The 12923-nt window shown below is 44.0% G+C and overlaps 1 long non-coding RNA gene across 1 annotated transcript in view; it reads right to left on the reverse strand.

Moving 5' to 3' along the window:
• LOC109282326 (uncharacterized) overlaps window positions 1–12923 on the reverse strand; it is a 118422-nt gene that overhangs the window by 71251 nt on the left and 34248 nt on the right. The window lies entirely within an intron of this gene.

Consider the following 12923-nt stretch of genomic DNA (forward strand, 5'->3'; position numbering starts at 1 on the left):
ATATTGCAGATGCCATGGTTACATATGTAGTTTTATAGAGATGTTGTTTACTTTCACTCTTTACAACTTGGCCCACTGGCTTTATCGATAACATATTCAAGGCCATTACATTTTATCCATATTCCTTTTCTAGTTTCTTTCTTATCCCATAATCCATGAAGTTCCATAAAATATTACTGCGACACGCTCAGGTAATTATTAAAGTGTATTTTTTAGTAGAAATGTATTATAACCCTGCTAATCACTGAACACTACTGTTTCTCCCTCTTTAAAAACTTCACATATTTCAATATAAACTATTCATTCTTCTCCACTACACAAGCAAGCTAATGCATTTGTATGTAGGTACTGGACAAATCTCATTAAGGCATTAGACAACAATAAGGGGTAATTATATTTTTTGTCATGGGGCAATCACAATTTTTAGAGAAGCAGAGATATCCAGCTGTGCCTTGTGCCCTGAAGGTACAGTTATCTCTTGATAATCTCACCTGCAGAACTGTCATGTTTCATTGCTCAATTAATTTACCTCTCTGGATTGTTCAATAAAAACATTCCCTACAGTAAATTCAACAATTTAATAACTTTATGTCCTTTGAATTAAAAACAATGAGATTCTCTAGAACTGTTGAAAATTTGACTGGGGAAGCATGACCTTTTCTTATCTCCTAGCCTACCAGTTAAAGTAGATAGTATAGGAAACATGAATTCCTATCATTTCCTGCAGTTATCACTAAATTCACCTTGAGTGTATATACTTATTTTTCCCTTATAAAGCTTCCCTTGATTTTCAATATAAACATTTTCACCAGCACCACCCACTTTGACTACCTGGGAAGTATGATTTTGACAGGTAGTAACACTTTTAGAAATGGAAACTCAACACCGATATGTTTAGAATCAAAACTGTCAGTCCTTTAACATAATAGTGTTCTTTGTAAACAAAGAAACCTGTTCTGTTCCATAAGTATGCACACACAGGGATCTGCCACAAAGCATAAATGGAGGTAAAAAAGAAAGACTTCAAATTTTTGGAAATGCTTTTGCTTTTAGCAGAAATTGGCTAAATTAAAGGTTCTTATTTTATTAGTCTGTTCTCTATATGGGGTCTTATACCAAATTTTTCATTCAGAAATGCCTTATTACATAATTAATATCTATCACCTGGTTATTCTGTCATTCACTTGCTAGAAAAAAATAGTATTATGTGATAGTGTTTTGTTTATTCAGAGATGTCACATGCACACCCAACATATACCTATGTAATAGGTAAATATAACAGCATGCATCTGTGCTATGCTGTGTATGTACCTTTTATTAATAAAATCAGGACAAAAGGAATATACTTTGCATTTGGAACAAAAGATGGGAAGGCTTGTGATAGTAGCTACTATGGAAGTTATCATCAGTTTTGAACTGGCTCCTGAAAATATCTGTTTGTGGTGAACAGTTCCATTTTGACTATACAGTGAAGTTCTCGGCTGAGGTTGTTATACTAGAGATTAAAGTAATCTTTTAGATACTTTTTGCTCCAACACCAGTAAAAATGAAGACTAACCCTGGTTCAGTATAGTGTAAGAAGTCAACCTAGAGACCTGAGGACAGATTCAATGTGCTTCTGGAAATCCAGATAAGAGATGACAAACGTTAGCATAGCATAACTGTGATCAGACATCATCCAGAAGAGTAGATGGGAGTTTCCCTAGCTAACTGGAGATGACAGCAAGCAATATTTGCAAATGTTTTAATTTAAAAGCATAGTGTTAGCAAGGAAGCCATGTGATTTTTTCAACTAGGAGCTAACTTGACCACTTGTTTCTATCTTCAATCAAAGGAGACTGCACCATGGCTACAAACGTTTTAAAGTGCCTTCTTCCACTAATCACCTAAACCTCTGTCTCTATCAAGTGCTGCTTCCACAAACTGCTCTTCATCCGTAAGTACATTCCATCCAACCATTTGGTGATGGTCATACATAGTAAAAGATCATAGAATCACAGAAGTAGGGTCGGAAGGGATCTTGTAGATCTTCAAGTCCAGCCCCCTGCCTGGGCAGGAGGAAAACTGGGCTCAAATGACCCCAGCCAGGTAGACATCAAGCCTCTTCTTAAAGACCCCCAGGGTAGGAGCCAGCACCACTTCCCTTGGAAGTTGGTTCCAGATCCTAGCAGCCCTTACTGTGAAGTGGTTCTTATGGATGTCTAATCTAAACCTACTTTCCAACAACTTGTGGCTGTTATTTCTTGTTATCCTGGGGGGCACTAGGGGAAAAAAAGGTCTCCCCCAAACCCTTCTGGTCCCCACTAGTGAGTTTATAAACGGTCACCAGGTCCCCCCTCAGCCTTCTCTTGTGAAGGCTGAACAGGTTCAGGTCCCATAGCCTTTCATTGTAGGGTATGCTCTGCTGTCCCCGGCTCATGTGGGTGGCCCTCCTCTGGACCCTCTCAATGTTGTTCACATCCCTCTTGAAGTGGGGTGCCCAGAATGCATTATCTGTATGTGTCTGACCAGTTCATCTAATGGCTGTCGATAGGTTGAATAGAACAGGAGATGACTGGTATCAAGAATTGCAGTTCTCCCCATCACCATTTCAAGTGAGCTAGTACAAAAAGAATTTAGACCATATTAACACATTTGCCTAAACCTCTGCCACATCTCTAAAAAAGAGAAGTAATATCACATTCTTGACATTACTAAATGTTACATAGAGGCTTATGAGAATGAGCCTCTGTCCTCCCTCCATTAACAGAATTACCAAAAAATCTGCTTCTATTCTATGCCCAGTCCTGACCTTAATCCAGATATTGTTGTACCTAGGATATTGGTATCAGTTACATGAGTTTATAGTTACTTGCAGCTAATGTCTCTATAAGTTTGCTCAGAAATGGAAGCTTTGCTACTGAGCAGTAGCTGACTAGATCAGATGCATCCAAGGTGGATTGCTTCTGTGTAAGTAAGACTGCTGCCTGTTTAAGAGAAGAATTAAAGATTTCTCTGAATGAGGTATTGATTATTTCAGTCACCAATTGTGTGACACCAATTACTCTTGATTCCATTTCAGTAATAGAAAAGATGTGGGTCAAATTTACCTGTCTTTTGATATTTATCTGACCTCTCTGATGTTTAGAAGTTACACCTCAGATACCTTTAACTGAACTATAAATGGATACCATCATTTACAGAGGTAGGCCCTAAAAAAGCAATATATATGAAGCAAAGTAAAAATATCTGAATATCTGCTTAGAAAAATGAAGAGCACCTACACCCAAAAGGCTAAAAGTTGATTTTTCCCCTAAGCATTGAAAAGACATTTTAAATTTCAAAGAAATAATCATTCTGATTTCTGATTAGGTGAACTATATAGTTTCTCTCTGAGCAAGAAAAATCTAAATTAACTCTGTCTTTCAAAATAGCATGATTTAGATGAATCAACATTTATTTAGCTTAATTTGCATTCCAGTTCATTTCCTTTAAAACATCATATTGCTTAAACAAAGTTCAATGCTTCTAAAAATGTTTCATCAATCACCTAGAAATATTTTGAAGTCCTAAAATAATTTATAACACACCAACCCTTGTATTGTCCCTCCTATGGCAATAAATCAATTTAAGAACATGGGTTTGGTAACAGTTTAGCTTGTTGAATGATCAAAAACCTCAAACCAAAAGCAAACAGAGAGGTGTTTTTGCTTTACTTTCCTACCTTAGTCATTCATTCCAGGCAAGCAGTGACTAGAATATGATAAGGAAAATGAGACATTTTCATTATCCCCTTAAGCAATGCTTTTGGCAGAAAGTGGTCAATGGCACAATAAAGATGGCGGAGGAAAACTAAATGAAAACATCCTGCTTATACCTTATGTTCTAAAAGATTTAGTGTTAGCATAATAAATTAAGGATAATTTTACAATATAGTTTAGCAGTGTTTCTAATATTAAACTATATTATTGCGCACCATCATATCATTACCATCACAAAGCATGGTAAGTAAGTGATCCCAGACAGCTACTCCACTGTAGGAGGTGAGCTATTTAGATTTGCAGTTTTAGTTATATTACTCATTTTGTACATGATGATATTCTTCTTATATTCATTTTCAGATTTCTAGGCTGCCCCAACTGAGCATGGCCTATTTTTATAACAAAAGAAAACCATATGATCACAACGTCATGGACTGGCACTAGTGACTGAGTTAGTAATCAATGAAAGCAGGTCACAGAGGGAATGAGAGATCCTTGGCAATGATCAGCACAGATGAAAATCATAGAAAATTAGGCTTGGAAAGGAAATCAGAAGGTCATGTTGCTCAATACCATACTCAATGCAGGAACATCTTTTTCTAACCCATTCCAGACAAATATTTGTCTACCCTGAAGTTAGAAACTTCCAATGACAGAGATTTCAATGCTTCTTTAGGTAATCTGTTCCTGTACTTAACTACCCTTATGGCTAGCAAGTTCTTCCTAATCCAACCTAAATCTGCCCCGTGGCAATTTCAGGCCAGTTTTTCTTATCATAGACACAGAGACAAGCTGATAACAAGCCTCTTTGCATTTTCTATTTGAAGGCTTACCAAATTCTCCTTCAGTCTTCTCTTCTCCAAACTAAACAGTTCTAGCTCTTCCAACCTTTCCTCATAGATGATATTTTCTAGGTTTGTAATCCTTTTTTTTTTTTTGTTCTTCTCCAGATTCTTTCCAACTTTGTCCTGTCATACTTGGAGTACAGTGACTAAAACTGAACATAGTGATCTGGGTGAGGAATAGAATAGAATAGAATAGTCGCTTTCTCTGATTTGCATGAAACATTTCTGTTAATATATCAATATGTCCCGCAAGCTAAAAGGTTTTGTTTGTTTGTCTGTCTATTTGGTTGTTTTGGGGAGGTGATTTTGTCAACAGCATAACTGCTTTGAATGTATTCGGCTTACTCTTCACTCTACCTCCCTAGTCCTTTTCAGAAGTACTGAAGGTTAGCCCTAATTTCTGTTAGTACATGTAGTTGTTCCATCCTAAGTACAATAATTTGTGCTTGTTTTCATTGAATTTCATAATTAAATTCAGACTATTTTTTCCAGTTTATCAAAGTGTGACAGGGGGCCTCCCGGGGCCGAGCTCTGTGGCCCGCCCGCCTGTCACTGTGACAGCAGGCCTACTCAGGGCCAAGCTCTTCATGGCCCGCCCACCTGTCTCTGGGCAACCGCCCGCTCATCTCGCCCGCCACGCCTTTGATGATAATGAGTTCAATTGTGATGATCATTAAGCGAGAGGCTGCCCTTCGACTGCCCTGATGCCCGGGGCGCTCTGCGGCTCCGACCTCCCCTAATACCGCAGCCCAAGCCTCGCAGATGGCATCATGGTGTTCTTCCTCACCGGCCCCACACTGGGCCCCAGAATCTTCTGTGCAAGACCCCACTATGGTCTTCTCTACTCAGGCGGCCACTCCGCCGTCATCTGGGCTACCTCACCCTCCCAAAGCCTTGTTCCCCTCTTGGGTGTGGTTCCCCCGGAACCTTCGGCTACCTAGCCCTGGCCCACCTCCAGGCCAGTCGGGACCCCAGGCCCCCGGCTCTTGGGCGTCCCTCGCGGTGGGCCCCCGGCCCTTTTGACTCTCCAAGTCCTGGCCCCAGCTTGGGCCAGTCGAGGGGACTCTCCCCTTCGGGCTGGGTCTTTCTAGCCACTCACTCTACTCCTCGGGCCTCACCGTGCCACTACTCCCTTCCTCCTAGGAGCAACCGCGGCACCTCGCCCACCTTACTCCCACTCTCGGGGTCCGCCCTCTCTGGGCCCCTCACAAACACAGGCCCTCTCGGCCCTCATAACCCTGGCCCTCTTGGCCCTCCTCCAACTCAGGGGTCACCCACCCGGTGGTGGTGGGAGCTAGGGGTTAAGGCGCCCCGACTCGCCTTTCACCGGGGTGCTAACTGGCCTGGCATTTCCTGGGGGCTCCCGCACCACTGAGAGCCCCACCAGACCACCCACTCCTGGCAGGGTGCAGTTTCAGGTCATGCCCAGGACCAGGAGCCTCCTTACCAACCCCTTGCAGCTCCCCCTTAGCTCTGGGTCGTTCACAGCAGCCCTAAGGCCAGGCGATGTTGCTGCCTGACCTCTTGCAGCCAAACTGCCTGGTTTATATAGGCCCCAAAATGGCTGCCCTAATCAGGCACCTGGAGGCTGCCAGCTCCAGGCCCTTAAAGTGGCAGGAGCACCCTGTGCTCCGCCACACTCCTCCCCTCCTTAAATCACTGCCCCCTCTCTGGGGCCTCTCCTCACCGCCCCCTTACACCGGGGCTACGCAACCCACCAGTTGCAAGTGGCAGAAGCACCCTGTGCTCCGCCACACAAAGTAATTTGAATCTTAACCCTGTTTTTTAGTGTGTCTAATTGATCTGGGAAAAGAGTTTAGAATAAGAAAAACCATGATAATATCTAAAAATGCAACATTTCATTTTTGGACTGTGTTCCTCAGAGGATGGTATAGGAATTTTTGCAGAAAGGAAAGAATTAGTGTTGACTATCTTATAGTGCATTACAAAGAACAAGATCTGAAAAAGTCCCAAAGTAACATTTAAGAGGACATCAGACAAGGAGCGTGTACAATTGATACCTTATCGTTGTTTGAAAGAAGGAGGGTAGTGATGAAAAAAAACACCACTTTCACTCCAAGAGGAAATCTCCATTTTGACGTACCTACATGAGAGGTTTGAGATGGAAGCAAGCACTTTTTTTCCCTCAGACTTGCACATGGCCTAGTTTGGGGACTGTTTCAAAGGATGGGCAGGTCGAAACATATTTAATTCAAAGTGCTTCATACATCTTTAATCTCTATTTTCAGTTATTTAAATATTCCTCCTTAATGATATGTCATCAAGGTGAACATTCATCTATTCTGCAAGATAGTAGATTTTTCATAAATTCATGATATGTCATAGATGTATGTATTCCTTACTTATTCTGTTTCTCTGCCATATTGGTTATATTTTTTCAGTGCTCCCCAGTTGTGATGCTTTTTATTCTCTACACACTTATTTGCTTTTTTGCTTCTCTTGTTCTTTATTAAATTTAGAATTAATTATTCTGTTCCAGAAGATTTAAAGATATGCATATTGCAAATAGCTTAGTCGTGCTAAAGATGCACCTTTAAAAATCTGCATTTGTGGTGACAACCATAGCACAGGTCTGATTTCTTCTACAGAGTTTCTCCTACAGCATAATGCATCTCATCAAACCCTCGAACAGGGGTGGCCAACTTGCAGCAGGAGTGCCCCACCTGGCACAGGCAGCCTCTGTGTTTCATGCAGCAGATTTGGGCGGGGATGGTAGTACAGTAGCAGAAAAGGTATGAAGAAAAAGATAGAGCAGATCAGGTAGAGAGTACAGGACAAGCAGCAGAAAGTAGAGCAGCAGATCAGACAGAGGAAAGAAGAGTTCACGTGGGGAGGCCGAGAAGGTTGCCAGCATGGAACTCCAACCATATGGCCCTATTTAAGTGCTTTGGAATGTTTTAGAAATACTTCTCCCATACCTAGGGGTAATTAAAGACACCTACATTAATAGGCAATTAGGTACTGAATAACCATGATCAATTTAGTCCTAAGTAGTTTTAAGAGAACAAGCCTATAATTTAGGGAAACATACATTTTATTAGATTTATAAAGCCAATAAACTGATTGGGAATCTCCTTCATGCATGTGTGTGAATGTTACTATCGAGATATAGCTCTAGATCAAGTCCTAATCAGATCACACCAAGAAAAGATATCTTCTCTAGTAGGTTCATAACTGTTCCAAGAACCTCAGTAACCACTGGACACGATACATTCTTTCCCATGGCCTGATCCAAAGCCCACTAAAATTTAATTGAAGATGCCCTTTACCTTCAGAAAATTGCAAATAGAGAGAAAATGGCCCCAGTTCCACTTTCTCTATTATCTCTCTCCAAAATGTTCAAGGCCCTTTCATTCATTTACTCCCTCTTCATCTTCAGCTCACCATAGGATCATAGGATTATAGGAAAGTAAGGCTGCAAGAGACCTCACAGGTCATCTAGTCCAGCCCCCTGTTCAAGGCAGGATCATTCCAGCCAAGTCTACATCCAACCTGCTCTTGAAAATTTTGAGGGATGGAGATCCCACACCTTCCCTAGGTAGCCTGCTCCAATGTTGACCACTCCTCATAGTCAGAAAGATCCTCCTAATCTCCATCCTAAAATTCCCATTCTGCAGCATGAGGGCATTGCTCCTAGTCCTGTCTGCTGTGACCACAACGAAAAGCCCATTGCTATTCTCTGTGTAAATCACTCTTCAGGTATGTGAAGACTGTTATCAATGCCCCCCCCCCCTCATACAACCTAATATTTTGTTGGCTTTGTTTGCAACAAGACCACACACTATGAGATTGTATTCAGCTTATGGTCCTTTTTTGCAGTATTGCAGTCTAGCCATTCATCCTCCAGTCTGTATTTGTGCAAGCAAATTTTCTATCCAAAATGAAGGATTTCATATTTGTCCTTGAATCTCATTGGATTGACTGTGGACCAGTCCAGTCATCCAGCCATTCTGGATCCTAGCTCTGGCCTCCAGAATGCTTGCAACTCCACCCAATTTAGTGTTTTCCACAAATTTGCTGAGCATGTACTCAATCCCATCACCCAAATCATTAATGAAGACGTTGAACAATACTGGACCCAGGACAGACTCATGGGGAACTCCACTTGAAGCCTCCTCCCAACAGTCCATTGAACCCCTAATGACTACTTGCTGAGACTTATCATCCAACCAGTTATGTATCCACATATAATATTTCCATCTAGTCTAAATTGCCTTAGCTTGTTCATGAACATGCTGTGGGAAATGATGTCAAAGGCCTTGCTAAAGTCAAGGTATATCATATCCTCCACTCTCCCTACATCTATGGAGCCTATCACCTTATCAAGAAAGTAAATCAGGTTGGTCAAACATAACTGATTTGTGATTGGTGAATTCATGCTGGATGTTCCTGATCACCTTGTTCTCCACTATCTACTTCACAATAAATTCCCTGAGGATCTGACCCAGGACCTTTCCAAGTATCAAGTTCAGGCTGACAGGCTGTAATTCCACAAATCTTTCTTCTTATCTTTCTTAAAGATGGCCACTATATTTGCCCTTTCCAATCACCTGGGTCTTTGCCCAACCTCCACAAGTTTGAGGATAGATAATGGCTCTGAGTTTACTTCAGCTGAATCCTTCAGATAGGTGCATCCCACCCAGCCCTGTTGGCTTGAAAGCATCAAGCTTCTCTAAGTAATCCCTAACCTGCTTTTCCACTACTCTAGGTTGTTTGTCCACTTCCCTATATTTGTTGTCAACTGCACTCATCATTTGGTAGCTGTCCCTATTTATTTGCTCCTTTGTGGGAAGACTGAAATCAAAATACTTCATCCTGCTCTTAATCATCCATAATTAGAGGGATATAACTTCATAGTATGCAGACAAACTTGTCTTCCCATATGGATTGTCAGTCCCACCTCACACCTTTCTCTTATACTATTATTGAACTCTTTCCCCTGTAATCAGGTAGCCATGATATGCCAGAAAGGAACAAAACATCGAAGTCATACAAGTAGGAACACAGTGGCCATGTCTACGTGAGTGGCAGACTGTACAGTTATTACTGAGCAGTTATTTAGTACTTGCATAACCAAGTACTAAATGACTGCACAGTAATCAGCATTACTGGGCAGTAGTATCTCCGCATGGTTTTTTTCTGATGCTAATGTACAGTAGCAATGAGCTAGCAGCCATGACTATGCATGTGCATTTACTGGGCAGTAACCAAAATTACTGTGCATAGGGGCTCACGTCTACACATGCACACCCATACTGCACAGTAGATACAGCAGCTTACAGCAATTTGAATGTAAAGTTCATAGATTCATAGATGTTAGGGTCGGAAGGGACCTCAATAGATCATCAAGTCTGACCCCCTGCATAAGCAGGAAAGAGTGCTGGGTCTAGATGACCCCAGCTAGATACTCGTCTAACCTCCTCTTGAAGACCCCCAGCGTAGGGGAGAGCACCACCTCCCTTGGGAGCCCGTTCCAGACCTTGGCCACTCTAACTGTGAAGAAGTTCTTCCTAATGTCCAGTCTAAATCTGCTCTCTGCTAGCTTGTGGCCATTGTTTCTTGTAACCCCCGGGGGCGCCTTGGTGAATAAATCCTCACCAATTCCCTTCTGTGCCCCCGTGATGAACTTATAGGCAGCCACAAGGTCGCCTCTCAACCTTCTCTTGCGGAGGCTGAAAAGGTCCAGTTTCTCTAGTCTCTCCTCGTAGGGCTTGGTCTGCAGGCCCTTGACCATACGAGTTGCCCTTCTCTGGACCCTCTCCAGGTTATCCGCATCCTTCTTGAAGTGTGGCGCCCAGAATTGCACGCAGTACTCCAACTGCGGTCTGACCAACGCCCTATAGAGGGGAAGTATCACCTCCCTGGACCTATTTGTCATGCATCTGCTGATGCACGATAAAGTGCCATTGGCTTTTCTGATGGCTTCGTCACACTGCCGGCTCATGTTCATCTTGGAGTCCACTAGGACTCCAAGATCCCTTTCCACCTCTGTGCCACCCAGCAGGTCATCCCCTAGGCTGTAGGTGTGCTGGACATTTTTCCTCCCTAGGTGCAGCACTTTGCATTTCTCCTTGTTGAACTGCATCCTGTTGTTTTCTGCCCACTTGTCCAACCTATCCAGGTCTGCCTGCAGCTGTTCCCTGCCCTCCGGCGTGTCCACTTCTCCCCATAGCTTTGTGTCATCTGCAAACTTGGACAGAGTACATTTGACTCCCTCGTCCAAGTCGCTGATGAAGACATTAAAGAGTATCGGTCCAAGGACCGAACCCTGCGGGACCCCACTGCCCACACCCTTCCAGGTCGAGGCCGACCCATCTACCACGACTCTTTGGGTGCGACCCTCTAGCCAATTCGCCACCCACCAGACTGTGCAGTCATCCACATCACAGCCTCTTAACTTGTTCACCAGTATGGGGTGGGATACCACATCGAAGGCCTTCCTGAAGTCTAAGTATACGACATCCACCCCTCCTCCTGTGTCCAGGCGTTTCGTAACCTGGTCATAGAAAGAGACTAGGTTGGTCAGGCATGATCTGCCCGCCACAAACCCATGCTGGTTTCCCCTCAGCATAATTTGCCCTACCAGGCTCTCACAAATGTGAGCCTTGATAATTTTTTCAAAGACTTTACCAAGGATGGAGGTGAGACTGACCGGCCTATAGTTGCCCGGGTCCTCCTTCCTCCCCTTTTTGAAAATGGGGACCACGTTAGCCCTTTTCCAGTCTTCTGGGACTTGGCCCGTGCGCCACGAGCGTTCGAATATTCCCGCCAGTGGCTCTGCAATGATGTCGGCCAGTGCCTTCAGCACCCTCGGATGAAGCCCATCTGGGCCTGCCAACTTAAAGGCATCCAGTTCTTCCAAGTGACTCTGCACCACCTCAGGATCTACGTATGGAAGTCTGGCGCCTTGCTGCTGCATCTCTATAACCCCAGTGAGAGACTTGTCGTGCCCCTCACTTAGGAACACTGAGGCAAAGAACTCGTTGAGGAGTTCAGCCTTGTCCCCCCTATCTGTCACAAATTGTTTCTGCCCATTTAGCAGCGGTCCTATTCCTCCCTGGGCCTTCCTTTTACTCCCAATATATCTAAAAAACAATTTCTTGTTGTCCTTTACTTGGGTTGCCATCCTCAGCTCCATGGTAGCTTTGGCCCGCCTAACTGCCTCCCTACAAGCACGAGCAGAGGAGGTATATTCATCTTTAGTGATCTCACCCTGTTTCCACTTTTTATGTGCTCCCCTTTTGGCCCTTACGCTGCCCTGGATTTCTCTGGTCAGCCATGGAAGCCTCCTGGCCCCTTTCCCTTTTTTGCCTCGCTCGGGGATCGTCTTGCTTTGTGCCCGAAGGATCGTTTCCTTTAGGCACAGACACCCTTCTTGGGCTCCCATCCCATCAAAACTCCTACTCTGCAGTGCTTCCTTGACTAATCGCCTGAGTGCATTGAGATCTGCTTTCCTAAAGTCTAGCACTTTCACCCTACTAGTTACCTTACCCACTCGCCGTCTTGTGTTGAATTCTATTATTAGGTGATCACTGTCTCCCAAATGGCTACCGATCTGGAGGTCCCCTAACATGTCATCTCCCGTTGCCAATACCAGATCCAGTATGGCATTCCCCCTAGTGGGACCATGCACCTCCTGTGTCAGGTGGAGGTCCTGTACACAGGTTAGAAACCTGCGTGAGCGATGGGACCTTGCTGTCTGCGTCTCCCAGCAGATGTCCGGGTAGTTTAGGTCCCCCATGACTACCGCCTCTTTAGCTTTTATGGTCTCGGAGAGTTGCCTCAGGAGCCCCGCAGCTATTTCTTCCCCTTGGTGTGGGGGTCTGTAGCAGACCCCTACCACCATATCCCTTTCTCCTTGCCCCCCATGTAGCCTAACCCACAATCCTTCTACTTCCTCAACCTCGGATTCTGTCTTGATGAGGGTTGATGTATATTGCTCACTGACATAAAGTGCAACCCCCCCCTTTCTTCCCCGACCTGTCCTTTCTATACAATCTATAGCCCTCAATATGTACCGCCCAGTCATGGGATGAATCCCACCAGGTCTCTGTTAGCCCCACTAAGTCATAGGTGTTTAGTGCAAGCAGGAGCGCTAGTTCATCCTGCTTGTTCCCCATGCTCCTAGCATTAGTATATAGGCACTTGAGCCCTGCGACTGGTGCCTTTGCTGCCCCCCCGCTCCGAGTCCCAAGGGGCCCCTTATTTCTTACCTTCTTGTTGCTTACCTGTGCTGTAGTGCTGGCCACCCCATGGCTTGCAGGTTCCCAATGTTCTCCTTCTTCAGGCTGGGCTGTCCTTGTGGGTGCCACATGGT

Source organism: Alligator mississippiensis, chromosome 3, assembly GCF_030867095.1.
Source record: "Alligator mississippiensis isolate rAllMis1 chromosome 3, rAllMis1, whole genome shotgun sequence".
Classification (NCBI taxonomy): Eukaryota; Metazoa; Chordata; order Crocodylia; family Alligatoridae; genus Alligator; species Alligator mississippiensis.